The sequence below is a fragment of the Pezoporus flaviventris genome, unplaced genomic scaffold (assembly GCF_033815535.1).
Source record: "Pezoporus flaviventris isolate CSIRO_AGI_PZ_B2104156 unplaced genomic scaffold, CSIRO_AGI_Pfla_v1 ptg000064l, whole genome shotgun sequence".
Taxonomy (NCBI): Eukaryota; Metazoa; Chordata; class Aves; order Psittaciformes; family Psittacidae; genus Pezoporus; species Pezoporus flaviventris.
Window position 1 is genome coordinate 3,034,452 of NW_026892612.1, and position 20,075 is coordinate 3,054,526.

At 37.1% G+C, this 20,075-nt stretch overlaps 1 protein-coding gene across 1 annotated transcript in view; it reads left to right on the plus strand.

Annotated features, from left to right (window-relative positions):
* Nucleotides 1-679: 679 nt before the first annotated feature.
* Nucleotides 680-20,075, plus strand: part of PIP5K1B (phosphatidylinositol-4-phosphate 5-kinase type 1 beta) — an 81,674-nt gene continuing 62,278 nt past the window's right edge. The window contains exon 1 of the mRNA XM_061470840.1: nt 680-699. The gene's annotated coding sequence lies outside the window, so the exon portion shown is untranslated. The remainder of the gene's footprint in view (nt 700-20,075) is intronic.

Consider the following 20,075-nt stretch of genomic DNA (forward strand, 5'->3'; position numbering starts at 1 on the left):
CTTTGCTATGTTCATCCTGTTCAGTTAGCACCAAGGATGATTAATACAGCCTTCTGTTAAAAATCTGTGTACAGAAGCAAAATGTATCCCCAGGTATCTGGACTTCGCTGGGAAGAGAAGTTCCTATTCCTGCTCAGCCAGAACTGCAGTGATTTGGATGTGGTCCATGAAATGTTGGCACTGCACTTCCTTTACCTCCTATTGACAAGGATTTTTTTCTTTTTTGTGTAACAATACAGCCTAAGAATGCCAGTAATCAACAGCAAGTTTAGCTAAGCAAGACTTAAACAAATGCAACAGAGAGTAATTTGTCTGTTTACTTGCTATGATAAAGATACAGAGATTTGAAAGCCTCGAGTCACTCAGATCTGATACTGTGTTGCAAATACTGTAAATGATTTTGAATATGTGTAAAACTAAGTTAAAACCAATCCCTTTTTATGAAAAGTCACAGACTTCCGACATCAGCTAAAGTATTGGTGAGGTGACCTGTTACTGATTCATAATTCATATTCTGTAATGATTTTAATAAATATAGTAATACATTTGTTTTGATATTCTTTGTATTTCATATATTGTAAGAACATATCTTCTCATATGTAGGAATATATCTTTCTTAGGTGTTGTGGGGTTCTGGAGAACGCACATCCCAAATTACAGTCTGATTGTAAACCCTCTCTTTAGAGCCTGGTGGTGAAGGTACGCCGTGTAGATGCTCATGTACCCAAGAGTCAGGCTACTGAGCAACATCACAACAACCAACAAGTGGATAAAGCTGCTAAAATTGAAGTGGCTCAGATGGATTTAGATTGGGAACACAAGGGTGAATTATTTTTAGCCTGGTGGGCTCATGGCACCTCAGACCATCTATGCAGAGATGCAACATACAGATGGGCTTGTGATCCAGGGGAGGACTGAACCTGGGCAATAGTGTCCATTGTTATTCATGATTGTAAAACATGTGCTGCAATTAAGCCAAGCGGTTAAAGCCTCTCCGGTATGAAGGACAATGGCTGAAGTACAAATATGGGGAGGACTGGCAGATTGACTGTTTGTTACTTCCCTTATCATTATTATGTCTGGTGGTAGCAGCAGTGGTTTTATATTGTACCTTAATTACTGGACTCTTCTTATCTCAACCTGTGGGAGTTACATTCTTTCGATTCTTCTCCCCGCTCCCGAAGGGGAGAAGAAGGGAGGGGAGTAAGCAAGTGGCTGCATGGTTCCAAATTACCATCTGGGCTTAAACCACAACAATGATGTAGTAAAAAGTTAAGTTTTCTAACAGTTTAGATACTACTTTTCAGTAAAAATCTATCTTTTTTAGTGTAAAAGAGTTATACGGGAATTAATTACTTTTCCCTTTATATCAACTGTATATGTGTGCATAAAAGCATTCTTCAGCTTTCTTTTGAAGGGCCTTTCTGGACTCAGGTAGGGCTTAGATTTTGTGTATTTTCTTTTCGCTCAATATACCTACCTATGGCTTAAATGTATGCTTTTACAGAGATGAAAAGCATATGCTCTTTTCCTATGTTTCAAAAATCGGCTCTAAATACCAGTGTTCTCAGATTTATTTCTAGTAAGTTTGTGAATACTTAGTGTAGGTTTTTTTCCTGTCCTGAATTACATTATGGAGGGGAAAAGAGCTGCAAAGGAGCTCTTTTTTGAAAATGTGGGAACAATTAAGGAGTTTTCCTCCCCTCCCCCAGTCTTATTTTGACTCTTTAGGAACTTGAACACATCTTGAATGATTTCATTGTTCTGACTGTAGAAATTTCACAGGTTGCTTAGGCTGTAGAAGTCTGTACTGCCCTCCACATGGGTAGTTGCCTCTGCCACTTGTCCCACTGCTAGAAGGAAGTTCAGAGGATGTCTTATAAGGTGCATAGTTGTAATGCAAGAGAGCTTCTTGTAAGCAAGTTAGAATTCTTACGTACTTGGAATTGAAAAATGCTCTTAAATGTCACACTGTTGAAGCATTAATAAAACTTTGCTGTGCAGTGATGAAACCAGTAAGCATTGTCTTTTCAAGTGTCCTTAGCTATGAAGCAAAGTGGGCAAAGCTGTACCCCAGATGCTTGCAAACACTGATGCTTAAGCTTTAAGTTGCTCCGCCAAGAGTTTATGATAGGGGGAAAAATGAATTGAGACAGAAGGTGTTTCTCAGGTCTCTTGCCAGCTAAGTGTGAGAAAGTGTAGTGTACCCCTTTATAATGTGAAAATGTGCAGAATTTTCAGGGGGCTTAGGGGTGAGGAACAAGGAGAATAGCAGGAGTGTTATGACATGCTTTTGTTAAGGGAATAAGAATGTTTGAGACACTGTACTCCCATGATTAGACGTATCGTCTTGTGGGCTCCAGGTTGTTGGCTAGCTAATTAAAATACGGATTGTTTTCCAGTAAGCGATAGACCTATTTATTACCTGAAGATGAAGATTTTGATGACGTAGTACATGAGAATTTCTCATTAGAGGGAAGTTTCACATGTAAACCAGTCTTCTATTTAAAGTAACAAAAGTATTCAAATAGTTTTTATATTCATTTTTTCCTCAGGATTAGTTTTGCTGTTGCTATTCTATGTGGATACCTCTGCAGCTGTTGCAGTAAAGGTGAGAGTTTTGTTCAGTTTGTGACCTAGGTACGCCCACTTACTTTTTTAAACAGTCTGGTTCTGCAAGCTGCTAGGCACCAGAGTAATTTTACTTAGGCCATAGTGGTGCAGGAAGCAAGGAAGACACATTTCTTCAGAAACAATATGCTTCTCTTGTTTTTGAGCCATCTCTTGTGATACTTTTAACTTGTTCCTAATTATATTATAAATGTTATCCAGAAGAAAAACTTAATGGAGTGAATGTGGACTGTTCATCGTTCACTTAGTCTTGGCAATATTGCATTTTTGCCATAGTTACAGGCCCATGGAAATAATCATGCATGGTGCCAAGTGACAGGAGAAAACTGTATTGGGAAGAGCGTGCAGTGACAGAATTGGAGTGTAAGAATGCAGTGGTGAAGCTTGCTCATAAGAATCACACATACTGCAGCATACAGTCAAAATAATGTTGATTTAATGAGCTGCAAAGGCAGTTCTTGGACTTATAGCTCAAATTTAACACTGATAAAATGGTGCATTCTGCAGAAAGCCTATTCAGAATGTCTTTATGGACTATCTTCATGTTCAAAAATACTGACAAATTTAATTTGACATGGAATATTGGGGGTTAGGGGAAAATCGCGCTGTATTTTTTTCCTTGTTATCAAATGTGTTTTTCTGGTAAGAATTATATAAGAATGAGCTGCAAAATGGGAAAAACAAATGAGTTTCAAGTTATCCTGAGAGCATTAGCATAGTTTAGTGGTGGAATTTGGAGGTTAAGGTAGAAATTGTCTAGTAGGAGTGTGGATCAGTTGAAATGACTAGGTGGTTCAGATGTTCAGTAAGAAACAGCACTCTGAAAAATCACATCTTAACAATTTCAACGAGTACATGAGAGAACAAACCGGATACATAACCTTTTTGTAGGTACGAATTACGTCATTGTGTGCAGGATCATGCACTGTGAGAAAAATTCAGGCTTCTTCATAGTGTCTCCTTTTCTGTGAGATGGGGAACAGAGACCTCAGGAATTGCATGTTGAGTGCGGTAGTTCATGTTCTGGCCTTGCAACAGACAGCGTGTGACTGAGGTCTGTGCAAAAATACAAGAGGTAGGCTCCTTCTGTGGTTATAGACTGCTAAACTAAAATTCACACACGAATGCTATTTGAAATCATAGCCATGAGATATAAATGCAGGTAAATCACACTAGTTATTTGCTGTATTTCTCTCTCAGATAAAATTCTATGACTAGAAGAAAAATACTCTGTGTGCAGCCTTTATGTTCTCTGTTCCTTTAATCTGTGATCTATTTTACATAGTATAATGACAGAGGAAAAGAAAGCACAGACAAGGCCTAGATGTCTGTGGTAAAGGCTCTCTGTTATCACAAAACATGTTGCAGAAGTAACTTCACTCATTTAAGCCTTTTCCAGTTTATTGTGATTGTACTTCTCATGCCTGTGAGGCTAATTTTGGCCTCTGATAACAGAGGTGGGGAAGGAGCTCTAAGTCTTTATTCAGTTTGCAAGAACAGCGTAACACAGAATTCTTGGAAAATAAGTACAGGTTCACATTTTGCTCCTTCAGCTGCTTCCATTAGCTCATTGGTTCTTCCTGTAATGATCAAATTATCCCACACAGAGGATATGCAAACAAAAACTCTTTTCTGTATGCAAATATTACTGTCTGCTACAGAACATTGTGCACCTAGACTCCCAATTCTGTCTGTTTTGAATAGTAAAACACCATTTGGATGCTCATCAGGAATGTGGACAGTAATTCAAGCTTAGTTGCTTCACAAGGTTTTAAAACATGCTTTACCAGCATCTCCTACTAAAGATCAGTATGTTTGAAATAACTGTGCAGGAGGTTATTTTCCAGTATTGGTAGAACGTACTGTAAAACACAGGAGTAGTGTTTAATACCTTGCTGAATTCTTCAGTATATTTGTTTGCTTTTTTAGAGGTTTCATCTGGTTATTAAGGTATAGAACTGATAACTCCTTTTGCTCTGATTTCTTAGCACCAGAATTCTTTGTATGATAGCATTTCTTTTAGCCAAAATTATGCAAATGGGTAATAGTTTAGATTGATCCATATGCAAGTATTGATGTATTCCTCACAGAGATGCATCAAACTATGCAGCAGCTAAAAGATTCATATGCAGTGGTGCATTTGGGATTTTTGTTCTTCATTAAAGAAATGACAGCAGAAAAAAAGATATGAAGTGATTGTCTTCAAGCCAATGATACTCAACTGCCTGCTGAAAGAACATTAGGAGGCTTGATAGTACAAGTGTGAAGAATTAATAAAGACTGCAAACTTTCTGAGAGGTCTGTAGGTCCCTGATTGTTCTCTGTTCTGGCTGTCTAAAATTGCAACTGTTTTCCGCAACAGCACTGCCTACATGAAGTGTAACTAAAAATTCTGTTTAAGAGTTTGGGATCACAGTGTGATATGGTGATATCTACAGTTAAGGATAATAAAAATCATCTCACACAGGTAAACCAGCTGCAGGTTGTTACCAAGTAGTAGAGGAGAATATGAAAAAAAGTGTGTCTGTGTATGTATACATATAATTTTTCACTGAACTTTTGTCTGTAGTTTGTGGTCCACTTGATAATAGTTTGTGGTAAGTATCTGAAAGCAATGAAGCCAAGACAGGACAACGTTTTCATTTCACAGTAGCTTGATAAGAGTGAATGTGATTTACTGTAACAAGCTGCTCAAGTCTGCTGACCTGTATCAGACTGGCTTCTGCATGAGCCAGTTCTTTGTTTGCATAGGCCCCTCCAGTGGTCCTTGGCTGATAAAAGCTGTACTGCGCTTTGGGTTCTGCTGGCTGGTTTGTTTTGATCTGTCTCCTCAATCTTGACCATGGATTGATGCCATTTTGTTTAGATAGTAGCAAACAAACAGGACAGGACTGAATATCTCAAACCCTGTCTTTGAGACAAATGTATATATCTGTGCTTCACAGTGAACTGACCTTTATGTGTGTCAGGACACCTATATTGTCCTGGAGATAAAAATCAAATCTCTTTTCTTTGCTCTCTTCCCTACAACAAAACTTTATACTATCAGCTCTTTATTGACTTTTTTTATTTTTTCCTCCCTTGAGTATCCTTTTGACTATTCAAAGTTAATGGCATTGAATGCCTGTCTTTAGTAGACCAAAGCAGAAAGCCTTTTCTATCCATGTATTACCTATTAATAAATATTTCCCTTCTACTTTTACTCCACTACTGCTTCACTTTCCTCCCCATGCAACTGTGCACAACCTGTTGCTGACTCTCCCTCCCTTTCTTGTCTCTTTTTCTACTCTGTTAACCATCTCAAACTGCCAGTTTTGTTCACTTGCACCCTTCCTATCTGTTCTGTGTGTGAAAGTCACAGTCATTTTTCAGCTAGTTTTAGTTTTCATCCTGCAGTGAGACAGAAACACAACAAAGCAAAATGAAGGCTAGCCCAGAGAGACAGCATTTCAATACCCTTGGCAACTTTCTGAGCAAAGAAGGGTGCACCCCTTAAGGCAAGACATGACATGCAGGTGTGAAATACCTCTATAGATTCCTCTTCTATCCTCTTCCACCCTGAAACACTTCAGCCCTTGAAAGCTGTATGCATCATGCACAGTACTTGTGCTACCTTAAACTCAGTGGTATGGAAAGAGATTCTTCCAACACTGTGCAGAGACCACTCTGAGTTTAGGACCTGCTGGGCCCATTGATGCAAGAGGCTGTTCAGAGACAGATGTACCAACATGGGCAAATTGTTCGGTAGCGCAAATAATCAAAGTGTAGTTAATTAGAAACTCTCATTATTACTTCTATGATCTGGAGAAGCTCCCAAGTGAAGTGTTGACCAAAAAGCCTTGCAGGACCTCTCCTTTACTTAGGGGAGAGTGGCTTACTGTGAGCTGCAGCGTTAAGCCTGTGTATCTTTCCACATCACAGCCTCACTTTGAATCATCCTAGCAACTGCTTCATCCTCTGGAGTGAAAATGCAAGCTTAAACCTGTATCGCCAAACCAGTACTTTCTGCTGAAAGACATTTGCTTTGAAGGGAGATACACAGTGTCCAGTTTTTCTGGCTTTTATGCCCGTCCAGTGTTAGTCACTGCTAGTTAACAACATTTTTTGATGTGGTACAGCACATTCAGCCTTGCTTTGTGAGACATCTTACAGTGTCTAGCCTCCCTCTCCTGTCACTCTTGCATGTACCAGAGCATTTCAGTAAAGTTTTTAGCTGATCTCCTAATCTGCTTCTCAGACTAATGGCCTTCTCTTAAAAGCATTTGGATAATACATTGCTCTGCAAGAAGCTGTTCACACCACCATCACCATTTTTGTGACTTTCTGCTGCACCTGGCTGCTGCAATGAAGGGGCCATCTGTCTGTCCTGTGGCCGTCCTTGCTGCTAGAATAATAAGGAGGGGTAAGCATGCAGGGTGGTCTGGATAGCTCTTAATTGTCTCACTCTTTTCTTGCCCTTTATTTGGTGATCTGTAGTAACTAGTACTGGGCTGCAGTTCAGTGCTCTTACCAATGGTATTGTATTTCAGGCAAAACTAAAGACCAGTCTCTTTATTTGCTTTAAAGTAAAAGCATAGCTACCTAGTCCAACATAGTATTTTTTTTTCCTAATTATTTAATATTTTCTCTTACCTAGCTACTTCTCAGTCTGCTGAACTAGACACACAGCTGAGTAGTTCAGGGGGTAATGGGCACACTGTCAAATATTGAAAAGCAGTTTTTGATAAAAACATTTCAACATACGTGCTGTTCAGCATACTGATTTTTTTTTAGTCACCTTGGAGTAAAAAAACCTAATTGAGCAACTGGTAAAATCATAGGCTGAAAAAGGTATTTAATTTATTTAATCATCTTATTTATTAATTCCAGCTGATTAATGCCAAGTAAGGCATATCAGAAAGTGTATAGCATTGTAAAATTTAAATTGTAACACTCTGTTCCTGTGAGAACATACTGATTTAACTGATTTTTTTTTTTTCACTTTAGTTTATGAAAACTTTATAATGTTCATAGCCACTGACTATATTTTATCTTGTTGGAATGTTATTCTCTTTCTAGTTAATGATTCATAGGCCAGTATGCATTAGACAAAAAAGTGTGATTAATGGTTTGGGTGGGTTTTTTGGTTTGTTTGGTTGGTTTTTTTTTGCCTTTCCTTTCTAAATGCTGAAAGCTGTATTTTTACCTTTTGAAAACCATGGTGTGAGCCATTAACTGACTTACAGATAATACAGTATGCCTCTTCTAACCTACTTATAATGATTCTTCTAACCTGGTTATAATGATGCATTGAGAAGTGTAGACAGTGTTTCAGAGAGCTTCTGTGTGAAGGAAGGAGATTCTTATTCAGGCTTCTCAAGAATTCAGAGACCTCTTTCATTTGTGGGAAATCTCCCACTCATATTCCCTGGAAGGGATGACAGGTTCTGGTCTGTTCTCTTTAAAATTCAGTGATGTCCGGCTGTGTATAGTTCTGCTGCGAAGTGCTCACCCACTGTTTGCTCTTGCTGCTGGTGGAGAGCTGTCTTCTTTTAGTTTTAAGTCCCTTTCTCATTGTGTTCACTATATTTATTTTTTTTAATTGAGAAAGCTAATTCATGTGAAGATGTATCCATTGCTTATAGCGATAGCTCAAGATTATTAATGTACCCATAGTATTTCAACCTATGTTATTAAAAAACCCAAACAGCTAGCTGTTTACAGAGAACTCCCTGGGGAGGAAGACTGTAGTGTTTATATATTATTTATAGACTTGCTTTTTTAATAGATATACAAAAATGTTCATATTGGTGCAATTAATGTGGAGTATAAACCATGTCTAATGGAGTGTTTCACACTGGCAAAAAATAATAATGAATTAATTTTACTTTCTTCCAGCCAAAAATATTCAGGGATAGGTTTTTCAATTTGGTTTGGCAAATGGAAGACTGTTGGAAAACAGTTCACTTACATTATTGGACTGTAAAAAATTACTTTAAAATGTTTATTTGAAAGCATTTTTTTCACCATTTAAAAATTCTGTGGCTATGTTTCTATACCTTAGAATATCTGTACATATCCCAAGGTACACCTCACATTCCTTAATGTCAATAGGATAGGTATGATGATGTGGTTTTGTTTCTGAAAGTACTACAAGTATATTCATAATCTTAGATGAGTACCAAATTAAGCATACTGTCAGGTGACAAAGGTGGTAGGTTGCTCATTCTGTTCTGCCCATGCAAGTCTTCTGACTTGCAGAACAGAAGCACACAGTTCCTTGTAAAGGCAGTAAACCTTACATGTAAACCTTTACATGTAAGCAGCCACATGGTGAGAGAGTACAATTAACTTTTTTAAAATACTAGGAGTTCTTTTGGTGCAGTTAGTGGTGCAGTTCTAGTCTAGTGGCTGTAAAATGGCTGTTTAAGTTTGATGACAACTGGACAACAGCAATGACAAATAGCAGCTATGTCTTCATATGATGAGCAGTTCTTTCTTTAATCGTTTTCAGACTTTCATTTTATTGTATTACTCTTGGATTTTGAACTAATCTTGTCTAATGCAGCTTCTGATTTTTTTTTTCTCTTCCTTGAAGCTTTCTCTGTAGTTTAAAAAGAAGCAAGTTAGAAATCTTGCCTAAACCAAGAATGCTCCAGCTTTTGTGCTTTATAGGGCATTTTGTAAAAATGGGCTGATGGTCTCCCTTTCCATAGCTTTGCAAATGATTTGGAAAAGGTCTCTGAGGAACTTCTGCCCTATAGGGAACTAAGACCTCTTAATCTAAGAAAAGGAATTTTGATGATGTAGGAGTTGTTCTGTGCTGAGAATGATTTTTACTTTTATTTTTTTAATGAGAATGATTTTTTTATTCTTTTTTTAAGTGAGAATGCTGAAAATGATTTTTTTTTTTTAATCATTCTCAAGAATAAAGTGAGCTTTCTGTTAAACTGTCACTAAAATTAAATTGGAGGGGTCCAAGGAAAAATTCTTATTGCAGCTTAACTTTCCTGAAGGAAAATAGTGGGTTTTTTTTTTAATAAGTCATAATAAATTTTATTATTCAGTGCAGTACCTTAAATTGTCTTTCATCTGAATTTAGAAATAACTTTCAGATTTGCTGTTTACATCAGTCTGTTACATGCATTCTTGCATGACCTTATTTTTCACAAAAGCTAGGCACCTGAAAAACAAGTTGCTGTTTAAATATGCATTTGGAAACATAACCTTAGATGTGTGTTACTGTAGATATTTCCCCCAAGCTAGTCTTGAGTTTAGCTCTGGTGCTGTTGCCCAGCCTGTTGGGCTGACACTTCTAGCTCCCTGGTTTTGTCACAAGTGGACTTTAAACTCTGAGGTTATGTGAAAGTGTTAGTGATTGAAGCAGCTGGGACAGTTGATCTCTCATTCAGCATGGGCCTGATGTCTTATGTGTTGCATCACTTTCCTCATCTCCTTACAAGCCTTTGCATTTTCTCAGGGGAGTCCATGTAAAGAGCTCCATTATGATTAGTATTCTTTGGTAGATTACTTTGTTAGTTTAATTGTCTGGGTGAATTCTCCTGGGGCTGAAGGAGCACTGGTGGCATAATAAGGATGCTAGTGAATGCATGCTTGGAAGGCAGGACCATGGCAGCACCAGCTTGGTTCAGCTGAAATTGTTGCAGTTATACAGCCTGAGTAGTACATGGTGATACTGTGGAAACCATGAGAAATCATCACAGGGTACCCAGACCTTTCCCTTCCTTCGAGACAGTACCAGCTACATTTAAAACAGGTGTCTAATCTGAGAAAAAAACTCCAGTATTGCCTATCAGGTCTTCCAAGGTAGTCTGTTCCATTCCTAGGCTTTTTGTACCTGTATGGCAGTGCCCTCAAGTGGAGACAGAAATAGGATTTTGAAGACTTGAATTTCTTAGATAATGTGGCTGCTGTTATGAGAAATTTAACTTAGCTGCTGTTCAGTAATAGCTCTATGTATTAAATTTGAACTTGTGAGACCCAGGGTAAGAAAGCATAGATAACTTTAAGATCATGATAGCCCACTTCAACACTGAGCTAAGTGTTTCTACAGCACATCTTTCTGCAAACTTTGTGATTGATTACATGCTAATATACTAATGGACTGAATAATTCCCTGTAGTGTTTCACGTACAATTTGCTGTGGAGAACTGATGAACAAATTATGCCATCTGTTTTAGTTCATGTGAATTATTTTAACCACAGATTGTGTGTTGTCCACTCAACAATCTTTTTTTTTGAAATGTTGTTCTAAGCAAATAGTTCCTATTATTTTTCTTCATGATATGTTTAAGTTATGTTTGCATAGCAATTTTGAGTTGCTGAATTAAAATGCACTACAGCTGACTTTTTGCTGAGGTGGAAAAAAGCAGATGAATAAAGAACGGTCTCAAAGAGCGTTACAACTATTGTGAGGTTCTTGTTTCATAGGTGTTTCTCATCAGACTAATTTGCTCTGTGCTTTTCTGCCTTTGATCTTTTGTGTTCACTTTATGCTTTTTATACTTAGCCATATCTGTTTGACCTATTTTCTTCCTTTATTTATTTATTTATTTTTATTAGGATTCTTTTTGGAGTTCTTTTTAGATCACTAAAGTTGCTGGTGTTTGACCTAATTCCTCTATGTTATTCCTTTAGAAAATAAGTAACATTTCCACTGGCTTCTTTTTCTCCTTATCTGAGATTTTATTCCCCTTGGATCGTATCTACTGATTACACGAGTGACGCAGCTTGCCTCACTTTCCCTCCAAAAATCATGACCACAGTGTTAAGGGATTCCTGGCATTCCGTTATGCATGTACTGTCAAAGGCAAATGTAGAATTTTCTCTCTAATTGTGCTTTTTGCTTTCTTAATCAGCCATTTGTCCTAACACGCTGCAATATTTTATCAGGCAGCATATATTGTGTATCAGTGTTATCCTGAAATACCATGTCTGGTATGTGTTAGTAACATTACAACCATTACTGTGTCGAAGTTGCCAGGGTAAAAGAGCAGAGCTCTGATACTGGACTCTGCAGTATCTTTTGCCTGTGCCCTTCGCTGTGATACTGCTCTTCTAATGCGTACAGGTGTATATGTTTTGCAGATGTTTCCCTCTTGTACTTGTTTATAAAAAAGAAAAAAACATAAGATCTTGACTGTTTTTATTAATTTGTAACTTCAGTTGACTTTACAGAAAGCGTGCTTGCCTTCTAAAAGCTACTGTTGGCACATAAAATCTCAGTTACAAAGACATAAGGAGCAATGGGGAAATCTGGTTATGTACAAATATGCCTTTCTACTTCATATGCTTTCAGTCTGTTACAAAATAATGAGAAATTAATGAGGTCATTTAACTTTGTGAAAGGAAGGCCTATTACCAGTTTCTGCAAAACACACAATGTGACATCAGTTATGTCAGGGACCAAATGTTTGTTCTTTCTGCTGCTGGTCTGGGATCAGTGATTTGGTATAGTCCCATAGTTCTTAGTACATGAACACCATCTACTATACAATAGAAAGTTTTCTCTGCTTTCACAGTTGGTTTCTGGGAGTACACAAGAGATCCCTCAGTGCTTCTGGGACAAGCAGAAAACACAGCAGTTGGCAACAGAAGTTAAATAGTTCTAATAGACAGTAGAGGAGTAAGATAGATTTAAGACTCTCAGAATGAACCTCTAAATCTGGAAATTCATGGAGGGAAAAAAGCCCCACTTTTTCCTCAAGTTGTCTGTGAGATGCAGAACTTAAAATTACAGAGGTTACAAATGGAAAACTATGTGTTTTGCTGGAGGAACACAGTATGCTATGTTTCCAAGGACTTCTAAACTTTGATTCCTTTAATAAATTTGCAGTTTTATTTGCATTGTTGTAAGCAAGTTTCCATCTGAAAAATCAGAGATTATTTTCAAAACAAAGAATGTGATTGTAACAGAAAATAAAATCTGTAGCTATAGCTTGTGCTATTGTTGTGGCTGTTACTATGACTGGATATTACAGTTGTAGTCTGTTTTGCCTCAGGGAGTAGCATTTTAAATAGGAGAGGGCAGGACTCTTCTAAGTTGTCAAATCTCCTGGGTAATTAAACTGTATTCTGAGTATTTGTAAACTTTGGTGGAAGCAGTACTTGCTGAAGTTCTACCTTTTTATTTGGTTTCCCTTTCTGAAAGCTAAAGAAGTATAGGTGATCTGACACCTGCAGTAAATCAAAGTATTACAATATAAGCATATATAGTTTTTACTATAAATAATACTGGTAAATTACTTTTCAAATTCAAGCTGCAAATTAAAAATAGGTGGTACTCCTATTACCAATTTTTTTTGTTCAAATACTGTGCTGTATTCCTGGAAATAGGGATCACTGTAGAAATCAAACACCATCAGGATCTTAGCCTTGTACTCTGCTTGGTTACTGGGAGCCTAAAAGATCTGGCAGGGCACTGAAACTAATGTGTGTTATTAAGCTAAATAAAGGTGGTATGAACAGCTGAAATGACTTAGATTTGATGAACAGTCTGAGTGGCAATTTCGTAATGCTTTTTGCTAGCTGCTTTCTCTGTAGTCTTTGTGCTGTCCTGATGCTATGAAGACCATGAGAAGGAGGACGAGACTTTTTCCATTTTACTTTATATGTGAGTTTAATGACTTTAGATACTACTTCTGATGTACATCTCCCTATTATTTTTGAGGCTAATTTAAAAGAAAATTAAAAAAAAACAAAACAAAACAAAGAAACACAAACCAAAAAACTAATTATATTTATAAGCTAATTGGGGTTTGAAACTGGACAAAGTGAGCAGGATTGTCTTAGGAATAATAACTTGCCAAGGTAACAGACCTAACCGTTTTTTTCCTTCAGTTTTCCCCCATTCTCCATTAAAATTCATGCAGTTTGTTTTTTTCTGCAGAAGAGATATTATTATTTATTTATTTATTTATTTAGCAGTATGAATTGGTGGTATCTATGATGCAGTACAAAAATTGCTCTGCTTTCACAGTTGGTGTCTGGAAACACTTAAGTCCTTCAGTGCTTCTGGGAAGAGCAGCAGTCATAACAGTTGACAGTAGAGGTCAAATAGGCTAGCAGGCATTACAAGATAGATTAAAAACTCTGAGATTGAAGTTCTGAATTTGGAAAATTTATGGAGGAAAAAAGAGTTCAGATTTTAATCTTTCAGAATTTCTAATTCTTGTTCAGTGAATTGTAATATGTAAACATTTACTTCATTTTCAGGATATATTGGTTTAAAAATACATACTAACTTACTGCTTGGATGTTTCAGGTATGTTTGATCTTAGATGGCTACATGAATTCTGCCACAAAGAAGTGAATCCATTCCACAGACCAGTGTTTGGTATATTATTTAAAATTAAAAAAAACAAACAAACAAACAAAAAAACCAAAACCACATTAAATGACATGAGTTTTTTGGAGAGGAGGTTGAGTTGTGATGACTGTTGAGAAACCTGTAGAATATTTAATGTATTGCCTTTTTTCTTTAAACTCCACTCTGCATTGTCTGACCACCTCAAAATGAAGGCAGTTAAGTCATGAAAATTACAGTCAGCATTGTTTTAAAGCATAAAGAAAAGTTCTGAAAAGAAGCTAAACTGTAATAAAAACATTTTAGGTCACAGTTTGCACCTTATACTAACAATTCAGCTGGCTCCTGAGCTTTCTGTCACTGAAAATCTGGAGAATAAAAATCCTTAATACCAATGTAGCATTAAGAAGCACGCATTATTGATTGCGGCACAAGATGCATGGGGGATACTTTCCCCTAGCGTGCATGTCAGTTCTTACAAATTTCTTACAAGTTTTTCCTTCATGAGGAATGGTTCCCAGTTCAATGAGCTGAATAGGCAAAGAATGTTCTTTTCCCTTCGTCTTGTTCCTTTTTGACATATGTATGGCTTTGTTTAGTTAAGGTCCAACTTGGCAGTTTGCTTCAGCTAACAATCAGTAAAACAAGTCCTCTCTTGTCAAAACCATTCTATGATGCTGAAAATAATGCAGTGCAAAAGACCTCTGAGGCTCCTTCTCCAGTTCCTGTTCCCAGGGACACCCAGAAGTATGCTGATTCTTTTAACTTGATTTCTTGTGGAAACATGTATGTATGCAATTTGTATGTGTGTTGGAGGACGTTTAGTGTGTCCTGAACCCCTTCCTTTGCACATAATCTTATAAATAGTCCTACAAACAAATTCTACTGGAGGGAGAAGGGGAAAGCTATTGTCAGTTTTGGGACCTGAATTAGTCAAATATATTTGACCCTAGTCCAGAATACCACCAAGTTTCATGGAAAAATAGACAAGGTGAGATGATAATCTGATTGGGAAAACTGGTGCTGATGTATGTCTCATATTAGGTGGCAGAGAGTCCAGGCAGGAGGGACACTTTACAAATGCATCATCTGTGAGAGAAGTTTGTTAAGTGAGTAAAAAGGTGTGAGCTTGTCTAGATCATCACAAGCAAGTAAGGGAGTTAGCTCTACTAATGTATTTTGAGCTTGAAGCTACTCCCCTGTAGCTCCAAGAATACCATGAATAGTTTTGGGGCACATGGGATGGGGATTGGAAGAGGACAAGTACTTAATAATTTTTCATTAATGGATATGTGTTAATGGATTTCTTCCTACTCTAAAGCATTTTTGGGTTTAGAAGTTTTTGCCATTCCAGCATCACTGTTTAACAAAGATTTCCAGTTTCCCACTTGTGGATGGGAACCTAGCTTGAGAGTTGATTACCTCTCATGACTGAGAGACATAACAAAGTATGCTTTTTTCCAAAGTGTATTCCGTGGAGTATATGTATTTATGTTCATTGTGACTGTTGGAAAAATGCAGGAAAATGCAGGTGTGCAGTTGTTCTATGACCTTCATACTTGACCGCACCAGGGCGCCTGGCCAACACTCTTAGCCTGGACAACAGTGAGATCATGAGAAACTGCACGGCCGCACAAATAAACAATTACTGGCATAAAGCCGGTTGGCTTTCTGAAGGTATAAAAGCAGGACCCTCTTGTAGCCGAATCCAAAGCCTTACCTATGGGTGTATGCACCACATAGGAATTTTCCCAATTACCTGAGACTCCTGGCATCAGCAGCTTCCCAGCTTGAAGTCTGAGCCTGGATGATGTTTCAGTGGTAGCCGGTAATATATTTCTTCTTAATCTGTTCTCTCTATGCAGCAATGATTTGATGCATTCCTAATTTTCCTCTGTACTTTACTTATATGGATATATATATATATATATCTAATTTGCTTTATTGTATTTATTCACTATATATATACATACCTGATTCACATTAGTGTGCTTATTTGCTTTAGTGTGCATATTCACTTCAGTGTGCTTGTTTAATTAACTGGGCATATTATACAGCTCAATGTATTTTATGGCTTACCCTGCTTGTTAGCAGAACAACACTGGAGCTGAAATCTGCTAGTGTATGATTGTACCTCAAGTGGTTTGGTGAAAGCATATTGCCATCTAGATCTCTAAGTCCTTTTAGTGCATTGAGTCACTGACTAGTCAAGCTACTTTCACAGCTAGCACAAGGAAAAGTATGACCATCAAATCTTACCATTAAAGGTGACTTATGCAGTGAAAGAAGTGGCTGTGATTTTCATAGTTGTATTAAAAGATGCTGCTTTGAAGTCATAATAGAGGAGTGACAAGGTCTACAAAGGAACTTAACTTGATGACTCTTTTAAATGGAATGCAGTCTTGTGTTGTAAACTTCCAGTTACATCTCCATTTTTTTTATCTGCTGCTCAGTTAACATCCTTAATATGAATTTAATATAAGATTCTGGGGGTTTTGTGCCTTTGTGGAAGAAGAACTGTTTAAGGATTAGAAAATGGCTATCTCTAATAAATAGGTTGTCTGAAATGTAGGGAAGTGTAAGAAACAATTTTCTGGGTTAGTTCCAAAATTTCTGTATTCCATCCCAGTGCCAAAAAAAAAAAAAAAAGTGTTTCCTGAGAATCCATGGAGTGTTTCAGGCTCTTAAGGATGAAAAATTTGCACATGTGCACCAAACAGTCTATTTTATTCATATGTTAATGGTCTTAGGCATAATTTCTTCTTGTATTCTTTAACTTCTGGTATTCTTTCTGTGCCCACTGGAAAATTTTAATTGCCATTTTGGTTTATTTTTTGTTTGGTTTTGCCTCCTCATATTTAAAGTGATAGATTATGCCAGTTGAAGAGATAGCAATACATTTTCTTTCAAATGATGTTTCTCTTTCTGAATGTAGAAGTGCCAGCAGTACACCTGGGGAGATGTCTGTCTTCAAAGCTAGGAAAACAAAATATGTATTTTAACTGTCATCCAGGACAAGGCAGGAGTTGTAGTGAGAAGCTATATGGCTCATATATGGAATGTGATTTCTAAATAGTATGTTTTATCAGTGCTTTTGAAAAATGATTTATCTAAGAAAATTAATTAAAGATGCCGAGAAATGCATTGTTTAAACAAATACTGTCTTTTTTTATAACGGACAGAAGGCAGAACTAATTTTTGGTTTGATGCATTAATGCATGAGGCCTGTAGGTACCTAGATTCAGCATTTGTCATGGATACTGGCTTTCATTGAAGTTGGTGAGAATTCTAAAACTTGCTTGAAATTGAGCTGAAAGGCCATTCAAGTGTCAGTATCTGTTCCTGTGGGCTGGGCATAAGCAATTAAGGTTGTATTAAAACAGATAGTTGTGTATCTGCAAAATGAATGCCTTATGTTGTCAGTAACAGGTGGATTTCTGATATATAAAGAAAATGCAGTAAAAAATTCCAGAACGAACAAAGAGGAGCTGAGTACGAAGCTCGCATTTGCTGTCACCTCAGTTACCAAAACTTTGCTGCGTGGTGGGCAGGGCAGTAGGCTTCTAGCTAGGCAGAGGAATTAAAAAGACACTGTTTAAGAAGCATACAATTTAACAGTTTTTAGGGTGAGAAACTGAACTGTAAAATGCAGATTTTTTTTTGTTTAAAGGTTGCAGCGCATATTGACTAGGTGTGATTCTTGTAAGTCTGCATTAGGGCAAGGAGATGTTCTGGAATTCAAGACTGTAGGCTGGGGAGCTGAACATGTCATGCTAGTTTTTGCAGTGAATAAGACTCATGGCCAAAATGTTGACTCTTCAAGAGCATTGGGGAAAAGTACTCTGTAAATTCTACTGGACTTCAATGTTTCCGTTTTTTTGTCATCAGGTAGGATGTGTGGCATCTAAGAAGCTAAAGAGGAGATCTATAGCCCAGTCTTTGACTGAATACCTAGATTGTTTTTGAGACTAAATGTTCTCCTCCACTACACCCTCCACAGCAGCGTTACTTTGTTGTGAGCCTGCCCTTTGTCAAATACATGGAGAGACCCAATGTTAATAACAGCTGCCTGCTATTTTAATAAATAAATAAGTAAATAGTTGTAGCTTAGCTTGGAAGTGGGTCAGTGACTAAGCTGTGACCTGTCTTAGCATTGTTAAACTTCAGTAGAACTGGGTAAGTCATTCTTGCTATGCATATTATTAAGCATGTGATAAGGTACCCTGTACCATTCTGGTAGCTGCAGAGAAGGTGAAAATACATAAAGTCATAATTGCTTTCAAAAAAATTTGAACCATGCAATAGGAGACAGTTGTCACAGCAGAGACCTTGAAAAGATGTTTAACACAATCCCAGGTAAGCACAGGTATTTCTCAGACAATTAGAAGCTGAAATAATTCTATTTTAGATGTCTCTAGGACTGAAATAAACCACCATAGGTAGGAAAAAAAATTACCTTCTATGGTTTTTTTTTTCAGGTTTTGTACTCGGTAATTACTGAACTTGGGATCTCACTGTCTGTTTTCCTATCCTTGGCAGTATTACAGGGGTGTATTTTCACATGAATGAAGTGTTCTTGAATAAAGAACAAGGAACAAACAGGCTTTTCTTCCCTGTTTGGCACGAGTGTTTTCTTCAGCTAACTTCTTACTTAAAGAGGGTTTGCATGTTACATTCATCTTTGGCTTTTGCTGAAAATGCATAATCGTATTTTAGAAAGCTTTGGGAGTAGTAGAATGTCTTATTCTACTAATAGTCTTGAGGGTGTGTGGAGAGTAACAGTTTGGGGGGGTTTGGTGGTGGGTTTATTTTTTTATCCAGGTGTAAGTTTAAGCAGTCATCTTCCTACCGGTGATTAAAATTATTTTCCTGGAAAAACTGTTTTAACAAAAGTTATTGATGCACGTGTTCATGCACTGACAGAGTTACAAGTATAGATTGATATGAATTAATACAGAATGTGTGAGTATAGGTAAGCTAAATAAACTACACTCAGTTTTAAAAGCTACCAGAACTGAGTTGTTGTCTTTAAGTAGGAATTTGATATGTAGAATAATGCTAATACACATCCAAGTAAAGGAATTACTGATTAAGATATATTAATTGCATGAAAGCTACAAAGAAGACAGCTGGCTGCAGTAGAAATATACTGTTATGTAACATTAGAAGGGGCTTTTGAAAGGAAAAGTGTTCTCAGAAAATCAAAAATCCAGGTTTCTATTTGTTGGGGGTTAGGGAGTGTTGCTTGGGTTTTGGGTTTTTGTCTCGCGTGCAATTAATAGTCTGCTTCTCTGAAGAGGAGGAAAATACTGTTCTGAAGCCTTTTCTGAATAGGTTTCGTAGTGGTGTTACATATACCTTTCAGATTACCGGAGAATTAAATTCAGTGAATGAGGCCTAGGAATATTTCTTTCTAATCAATTTTTAGTTATATATAAGATGCTATTTGTAGTGATTAAAGGCAAATCAGATTTTTTCCTTCCAGTGTGGTTGAGAAATTAATTTTAAGAATAGCTCTACTGATGTGGCTTAAAACAGATGAAGAAGATAGGAGGGAGAGCTAATTCCAAATAGGTATTAAATAATATCTGATTACATTATATTTTCTCATAGTTTTAGTCAAACCATGTTAACTATAAAATAGCTTACCTTGACAAGACTACTTGCAGACATTATGCTGATAGTAACTACCATTATGGAAAACTTCCAAAATGAGTTTATCTGTTATGTACGACTATTCAGAGTGCAGTCTTCCAAACCATCACTCTTACTGTTTATCTTTTGGGGTTTTGTGGCATTAAAATATGGGCTATCCCAGGTGAGTGGAGATATAAGGATTAGTACTTTATTATTAAAGTCCTCATGGAAGAGAGCATGTAGTTACACAACACTCCACAGCATGTATGTCTGCTGCTCTACATAAATGTTTTATTGCATGGTTTCTTGTGCTGCAGTAGTGAAATATCAATGGCAAAGGGAAATTAGACTGAACTGATTCTCTCCTGTGTAATACTGCTAGTTTCTAAGTACATTAAATGACCCATTAGTAACCAAGTTATTTGAGATGATTCTTGAAAAGCGTCACTTGTAGCTGGATTTTTGCTTGAGCTGAAGAATATTAGAAAAAGGAAATCTAAAG